At 39.2% G+C, this 8,950-nt stretch overlaps 1 non-coding gene across 1 annotated transcript; it reads right to left on the bottom strand.

The window, feature by feature from the left end:
• Positions 1-8,263: 8,263 nt before the first annotated feature.
• On the bottom strand, positions 8,264-8,370 carry LOC136154885 (U6 spliceosomal RNA). The gene has a single exon (XR_010660589.1). It is a non-coding gene; the product is annotated as a U6 spliceosomal RNA (small nuclear RNA).
• Between the last annotated feature and the right edge of the window lie 580 nt (positions 8,371-8,950).

Raw genomic sequence — 8,950 nt, 5'->3', positions numbered from 1 at the left:
ATATTATATTCAAATATGTAATACTGAATATAATACAAAATATTGTATTATATTATATTACATTATATTCAAATGACATGATTGGATTCTCTGCATATAATGAAATAGTAAGAGATATGGGCAATGTTGTTAGATAAAAGATTTTATAAAAATATGTGTTGCATTCTTATATATAAGAAGCAGATAAAATATATGAATTGAAACAAATTTTTAAAATAGCAACAAAATTATGATATATAATTATATATAAAAAATATTATAATTTTGTTTAATTTCACATGCCAACTTGACTGGGCTAAGGAATGACCAGATAACTGGTAAAACATTATTTCTGGGTGAGACTATGAGGCTGCTGCCAGAAGAGATTAGCATTTGAATCAGTAGTCTGAGTAAAGAGATCTGCTCTCACCCAATGTGGGTGGGCATTTTCCAATTTGTTGAGGGCCCAAATAGAACAAAAAAGAAAAAAAAAAAAGAACAAATTCTTTTTTTCTTGAGCTGGATGTCCATTTATTTTTCCTGCCTTTGGACATCAGAGCTCCTGGATCTTGGGCCTTCAGACTCTGGGACTTGTACCAGTAGCCATCTTGTTCTCAGGTCTTTGGCCTCAGATTGGGAGTTACACTATCAACTCCCCTGGTTCTCAGGTCTTTGACTCAGACTGAATTATACCACTGACTGTCCTGGCTCTCCAGTTTGCAGACAGAAGACTGCGGGACTTCTCAGCCTCCATAGCCATGAGAGCCAATTCCTATAACAAATCTCCTTTTGAAAGTGACGTGAACGTGTTAGTCATTCAGTCGTGTGCTACTCTGCCACACCATAGACTGTAGCTCGTCAGGCTCCTCTGTCCATGGGATTTCCCAGGCAAGAATACTGGAGTGGGCTGCCATTTCCTTCTCCAGGGGATCTTCCTAAGCCAGGGACTGAATCCAAGTCTCCTGCATTGGCAGGTGGATTCTTTACCACCAAGCCACCAGGGAAGCATATCTATATCGACATATATAGATAGATATAGATACAGATGTAGCTATATCCTATTATTTCTATTTCTTTGGTGAGCCCTGACTAATATAGTACCTAGGAATAAATCAAACAAAATATGTACAGAACTTTGGGGGAAAGGGGAAATAATAAAACTTTACTGAAAAATAAAAGAAGGATATTAAAAGAGAATACTATACCATGCCTGGCTTCCCCAGTGGCTCAGCGGTAAAGAATCTGCCAGCAATGCAGGAGTCATTGGAGACGCGGGTTCAATCTCTGGGTCAGGAAGATCCCCTGGAGAAAGGAAAGGCAACACACTTCAGTATTCTTGCCTGGAGAATCCAATGGACAGAGGAGCCTGGTGGGCTACAGTCCATAGGGTTGCAAAGAGTCAGACACGACTGAAGGGACTTAGTATGCATGCACGCATACCATGTCCATGCACCTATGGGCACCTAATCTATGACAAAGGAGGCAAGAATATACAATGGAGAAGATAGTCTCTTCAATAAGTGGTGCTGGGAAAACTGGACAGCTACGTGTGAAAGAATGAAATTGAAACATTTTCACAGACCATATTAAAAAATAAACTCAAAATGGATTAAAGACTTAAGTATAGGACCAGAAACTATAAAACTCCTAGAAGAAAACCTAAGCAGAACACTCTTTGACATAAATCACAGCAATATTTTTTTGGATCTGTCTCCCAAGGCAAAGGAAACAAAACCAAAAATAAATAAATGGAGCCTCATTAAACTTAAAGGCTTATAATCACTTATATGTAGAATCTAAAACATAAACTCATGAATATAACAAAAAAAGAAACGTATTCACAGATATAGAAAACAAACTAGTGGTTACCTCTGGGAAGCGGGAACAGGGGAGGGTCAAGATAGGAGTAGAGGATTAAGAGGTATAAACTGCTATGTATGAAATATATAAGTCACAAGGATATATTGTACAGCATAGGAAATACAGCCAATATTTTATAATAACTATAAATGGAGTATAATCTATAAAATTTTAAAACAATATGTTGTACACCTATAAGAGAATATTGTTTATAAACACAGTTGTTAAGTGTTAAAAGTACGACAGCATACATAAGAATGATGAACACTGAATTCAGGGTCCTGGGCTACTGTTGAGCCTAATCCATACTATATGCCAGAGAACTATATTCCAGGGAGAGGCATTCATAGACCGAAAGGGAGGAAGAAGAATCCAGCGGCTTCCATGGTACCTATAATGTCTAATTTCTCAAAAAGAAGTAAATAAAAAGAAAAGAAGGAAGCAAAGTAGAATGTAAAGATTTACTAGAACTGGGCGGTGGGCACATAGGTGTCTATGAGGTTTTTCTCTGTGCTTTTCTGCATCCTTGCAATTTGTCAAAACAAAACATAAATGGGCACGGAGGAGGCACTCACTCTGCAGCACAGTTGCTAAAAAAAGAGCCAAACTGTGAGACACACAGAAAGAAAGAGCAACAGTGAAATGAGAAGCACCCATCCTTGATTGAATTAATTAAAAGAGATATTTTCCCTTGATATTCTTCCAGGAACTTTGTCCATTTTATTCTTCCTATGCATACTACACTCCTACAGACCTCCCCTTACTCCCCAGAGGAACCCAGATGTTTCCAGCTTTGGTGTTCCCAAGACCTCCCTCCTTTTGGCCTCATCCTTCCTTTCAATTGTTAGAAAAAAAAGTACTTTGAGCCTCCATTCCAAGTACTGCTAGAAGTCCCTTGGTCCTTCCCACAGCTAATACTTATTTCACTCTTAATTATGTGTCTGGTGGTGTTCCAAACATTTCACAACCATTGCCTCATTTAATCTGTGAATGCAGCAAGCTTAAAATAAATATTGATTGAAAATAATATACACTAAGAGAATGGCACAAAAGTTCTTTTTGTCTCCACTTTCAAGATGAGGAAACTGAGGCTAAAGAGGTTAGTGACTTCTTCAAGGCCACACTGTTAATAAGTAGTGGTGGTCCCCACTTGGCCTAATCTCAGAACTCTTGGATTTTATTTCCACTAAACTCTTGATCTCAGGAACATCTTGGTTTCTCTAGTCATTTTTTTCTTTTTCCCATGTAGACCTAATTAAAGTGTTCAGGTCTTTTCCCATTCATCTCCCCTAAACACCACTATCAAAGGATCTTACATGTAGAAGAAGCCTTTTGAAAGGAGGGCAGTACATTACTAAAATATAAAAAACAACTTAAAATTGAATATTATACACCCCTGTCTGCTCCCATTTTTATATTGAATTGTCCAGCTTTCTTCCTAATGTTTCCTACTGCCCTGTCTTACTTCTCCTTGCTCTTCCCTACCCCTTCTCTCAGTATTCGCATCTTCCTTTTGCCTTACATCATCACCACCTGATTCCTATTTTTCAAAGTCAACCTTTAGTATAATGATAAATTGAATCCTTCCTTTGCCTTATCCTCCTCTTTCCAACAATGCCTAGGGCTGGAGTGAGGGATATGGGGTTCACCATTCAAACTCAAATATGCCATCAAGACATTTTCCAAAACAAAGAAGCATCTCCCTGGATGTGAATAATGCCCTTTCTCTTGATGTAAAAATGTCCGTAGTTGGTTCTTGTTTTAAATAGAAAGATTTTCTTTATCTTCTCACCACACTGATGCCTCTGAGATTTATTACCCTGTTTATTTCATATGATTTGCATCACTTGATTTTATGTACCCAGTTTGAAAGTCTGACATTAAACAACAGTTTTCCCACAATAAAGCAGACTCCTTAAAACCACTGAACCAGCAGCCTGACTAGTGTTACAGCTTGAATTCTGTTCCCCGCCCCCCACAATTCATATGCTGAAGTCTCAACCCTTCAGTTCAGTTCAGTTCAGTCGCTCAGTCGTGTCCGACTCTTTGGAACCCCATGAACCGCAGCACGCGAGGCCTCCCTGTCCATCACCAACTCCCGGAGTCCACCCAAACCCATGTCCATTGAGTCGGTGATGCCATCCAGCCATCTCATCCTCTATTATCCCCTTCTCCTCCTGCCCCCAATCCCTCTCAGCATCAGGGTCTTTTCCAATGAGGCAACTCTTCGCATGAGGTGACCAAAGTATTGGAGTTCCAACTTCAACATCAGTCCTTCCAATGAACACCCAGGGCTGATCTCCTTTAGGATGGACTGGTTGGATCTCCTTGCAGTCCAAGGGACTCTCAAGAGTCTTCTCCAACACCACAGTTCAAAAGCATCAATTCTTCGGCGCTCAGCTTTCTTCACCATCCAACTCTCATATCCATACATGACTACTGGAAAAACCACAGCCTTGACTAGACAGACTTTTGTTGGCAAAGCAATGTCTCTGCTTTTAAATATGCTATCCAGGTTGGTCATACCTTTCCTTCCAAGGAGTAAGCGTCTTTTAATTTCATGGCTGCAGTCACCATCTGCAGTGATTTTGGAGCCCAAAAAAATAAAGTCTGACACTGTTTCCACTGTTTCCCCATCTATTTGCCATAAAGTGATGGGACCAGAGGCCATGATCTTAGTTTTCTGAATGTTGAGCTTTAAGCCAACTTTTTCACTCTCCTTCACTTTCATCAAGAGGCTTTTTAGTTCCTCTTCACTTTCTGCCATAAGGGTGGTATCGTCTGCATATCTGAGGTTATTGATATTTCTCCCGGCAATCTTTATTCCAGCTTTGTGCTTCTTCCAGCCCAGCGTTTCTCATGATGTACTCTGCATATAAGTTAAATAAGCAGGGTGACAATATACAGCCTTGACGTACTCCTTTTCCTATTTGGAACCAGTCTGTTGTTCCATGTCCAGTTCTAACTGCTGCTTCCTGACCTGCATACAGGTTTCTCAAGAGACAGCTCAGATGGTCTGGTATTCCTCTGTCTTTCAGAATTTCCCACAGTTTGTTGTGATCCACACAGTCAAAGGCTTTGGCATAGTCAATAAAGTAGAAATAGATGTTTTCCTGGAACTCTCTTGCTTTTTTGATGATCCAGCGGATGTTGGCAATTTGATCTCTGGTTCCTCTGCCTTTTCTAAAACCAGCTTGAACATCTGGAAGTTCACAGTTCATGTACTTCTGAAGCCTGGCTTGGAGAATTTTGAGCATTACTTTACTAGCATGTGAGATGAGTGCAATTGTGTGGTAGTTTGAGCATTCTTTGGCATTGCCTTTCTTTGGGATTGGAATGAAAACTGACTTTTCTAGTCCTGTGGCCACTGCTGAGTTTTCCAAATTTGCTGGCATATTGAGTGCAGCACTTTCACAGCATCATCTTTCAGGATTTGAAATAGCTCAACTGGAATTCCATCACTTCCACTAGCTTTGTTCCTAGTGATGGTTTCTAAGGCCCACTTGACTTCACATTCCAGGATGTCTGGCTCTAGGTGAGTGATCACACCATCGTGGTCATCTGGGTCGTGAAGATCTTTTTTGTACAGTTCTTCTGTGTATTCTTGCCACCTCTTCTTAATATCTTCTGCTTCTGTTAGGTCCATACCATTTCTGCCCTTTATGGAGCCCATCTTTGCATGAAATGTTCCCTTGGTATCTCTAATTTTCTTGAAGAGATCTCTAGTCTTTCCCATTCTGTTGTTTTCCTCTATTTCTTTGCATTGATCACTGAGGAAGGCTTTTTTTTCATCTCTCCTTGCTATTCTTTGGAACTCTGCATTCAGATGGGAATCTTTCCTTTTCTCAACCCTTAGTACCTCAGTATATAAGGTACTTATTTAGAGACAAGTTCTTTTATTAAACATTTATTTTACTGAAATATAGTTGATTTACAATGTTGTGTTAATTTCTACTGTACAGCAAAGTGATTCAGTCATATATATATATATATATACATTCTTTTTCATATTCTTTTCCATGATGGTTTATTGCAGGATATTGAATATAGTTCCCTATGCTATACAGTAGGACCTTGTTGTTTATCCATTCTCTATGTAATGGTTTGTATCTTCTAGTCCCAGATTTCCAATCCAACCCCCCCTCACCCCCTCCTTGGCAACCACAAGTCTGATCTCTATGCCTGTTTCTGTTTTGTAAATAAGTTCATTTGTGTCACAGTTTAGATTCCAAATATAAGTGATATCATATAGCACTTGTCTTTCTCTTTATGACTTACTTCACTTAGTATGATAATCACTAGGTCTATCCACATTGCTGCAAATGGCAATATTTCATTCTTTCTAAAGGCTGAGTAGTATTCCATTGCATATATGTACCACATCTTTAACCATTCATCTGTCAGTGGACATTTCGTTTGTTTCCATATCTTGGCTATTATAAATAGTGTTGCAATGAACATTGGGGTGCATGTATCTTTTTGAATTATAGTTTTGTCCAGATATACACCCAGGACCCAGGAGTGGGATTGCTGAAACATATGGTAACTCTATTTTTAGTTTTTTTGGGAACCTCCAAACTGTTTTCTATAGTGACCATACCAATCTACATCCTTACCAACTGTTTAGGAGGGTTCCCTTTTGGAGACTGGGTCTTTATGGAGGTCATTAAGATGGACTCTAATTCAATCTGACTGGTATCCTTAAAAGAAGAGGAGATATTGGACACAGATACAGACAAAAGAAAGATAACTTGAGACATAGAGAAAAGATGACCTACAGGTCAAGAGAGAAGCTTGGTACAGGTCGTTCTCACAGCTGTCAGAAGGAAATGACCCTGCCATGAACACCTTGATCTTAGACTCCTAGCATCCTGAACTTTGAGATAATAAATTTCTGTTCTTTGAGCCATCCAGCGTGTGGTACTTTGTGGTAGCCCTAGCAAACTAACACAACTACATAGTACAAATTCTTCAGCTTGGAATTCAGAGACATCCAAAATGTGGTCTCAACTGCTCTCTTCAATCTTCTCTTCCCCTGTAGCTCTTCAACCAAATGAAGCTCTAGGCAAACTGTACCATTTGCAGTTTCTGCACTCAGCTCCACACCCTCCCACATGTGCACCTTTGTGCTGGCTCTGTCTTCTTACTGAGGACAGTTTCTGCCTGTGACCACCTACCTTTCCTTTAGGGTCCATCTCAAGTGTCACCTGCTTCATAATGACTGTCCTGAGTCATGCACCAAGATACTCTTTGAGGTCAACCAGACAGATCTGGGCCTGAATCTAGATCCACTGCTTACTAACTGTGTGGCCTTGACAAAACACAACTTCTCAAAGTTATCTATGGGCATGAAAAGATACCACTTCATAAAATAAGCATTGTGAGGATTAAGTGATTGCATGTAAGGCACTTAGCACAATGCTTGGCATAGAGAAAGCATTCTGGAAATGCGAGCTTTTTTTCTTATTTTGTATTATCTGAATCCCAATGGCATTTTATGCAAAGCTCCTTTATGCTATTTACCCTGTTCTGTCTTATTTGTTTGTGCGATTAATCAATTAAATCACTCCTGACTTAAAACAATCATTCACCATATCCCGCAGAATCACAAGAGAGCTATCAATCTGTCAGTCCTTGCTATATCTGAACCAGGTGAGGTCTCCACCCATGAGTAAAATTCAGCCTCAGGCTCCACACCTGGTGATGCCCTTTCAGCAGTTCTTTGCTGTGTCAACTCTGCAACCCTATTCTCTATTCCCCCATCCCAAGGGACCCACAGACTTTGGTTTCTTGGAGACTAACCAGCAGGTTTTCACACCAGAATCACTTTAATAAACTTTGCATTATGATGTTTTGTCAGTTAAGAACTCCAGCATCAGACAGACCTGGCCTTTATCCCCCATGCCACTGTTGTAAGTTCTGTGACTGGCCATTTTATTTGACCCCCTCCCCCAAGACTCACGTACTTATGTATACAATTAAGATACTAATACTACTACTTTAATAGTTTCCTGTGAGGACTAAAGGAAGTCATCTGGAGAAAAGGTGTTTGGCACTACCGAGCTCTCAATAAAAGATGTCATTATCTCACATCTCTTGTAATTCTTAATAGATTATAAACTCCGTGAGACAGGAAATATGTATACATAGACTCTATAAAAGTTTATCAAAGAAAATTCTGAATTTTGATGTAAATACACCTGAAATGCTTATATCCACATTTATCTTGAAACAGATCATGTTTCTGTCTATATGAAATTAGAACAGAAAGGTACAAATTTTTAGATATGAATAAGTCTAAGCTACAATACTAGGTGGTTAACAAATAAGAGTTGGCATTGTTCAAGATCATTTTTTGCTATTCATGTGGAAAACTAATAAAATAATGAAAAGTACCAAATAAACAATTCACTGGCTTCTTTTTTTTTTTTTTTAATGTTTCACAAATTTGCATGTCATCCTTGCCGAGGGGCCATGCTAATCTTCTCTGTATCATTCCAATTTTAGTATATGTGCTGCCGAAGCAAGCACTTGCTAGGTTCTTTTATTCAAGCTTCATTTTCAAGGCCAGGAGAAAATACGATCACTTGTAATTTTAAGTCTTTTCCAAGGGATCTGTGGCCAGATGTGGTAACATGAATTAGCATCCATTTTTAACATTTTTTTTTTTTTTTTAATATTTGGCATTGTGAATGCACCCGCCCTCTCACAGGGCTTTAAGAGCAAAAAAGTGTTTATGATATAATGGTACATACAACCCAGGGGAGAAACAGCCAGTGCAGTTGATCAGTAGGTAGCATGGGGTCTATGGGCTACAGTGTTCCAAAGGGGCCCACATGAACATCCAAATCCTTGTGATATATTTTTTTACATTTTAAAATTTTGAATTGGAGGATGATTGCTTTATATTGTATTGGTTTCTGCCATATATCAACACGAATCAGCCATTAGTATACTTATATCCCCTCCCTCCCACACCCTACCCAGTCCCACCCCTCTAGGATGTCACAGAGCACTGTGTACCTTTGAGATATATTTTTAAACACTGGTAGATAAAACTAAGGAAAAAGAAAAATGGCAACAACAAAATGTCATTTCTGCACTCCAAGCA

Source organism: Muntiacus reevesi, chromosome X (genome assembly GCF_963930625.1).
Source record: "Muntiacus reevesi chromosome X, mMunRee1.1, whole genome shotgun sequence".
Taxonomy (NCBI): domain Eukaryota; kingdom Metazoa; phylum Chordata; class Mammalia; order Artiodactyla; family Cervidae; genus Muntiacus; species Muntiacus reevesi.
This window is presented reverse-complemented; position numbering and strand designations above follow the sequence as displayed.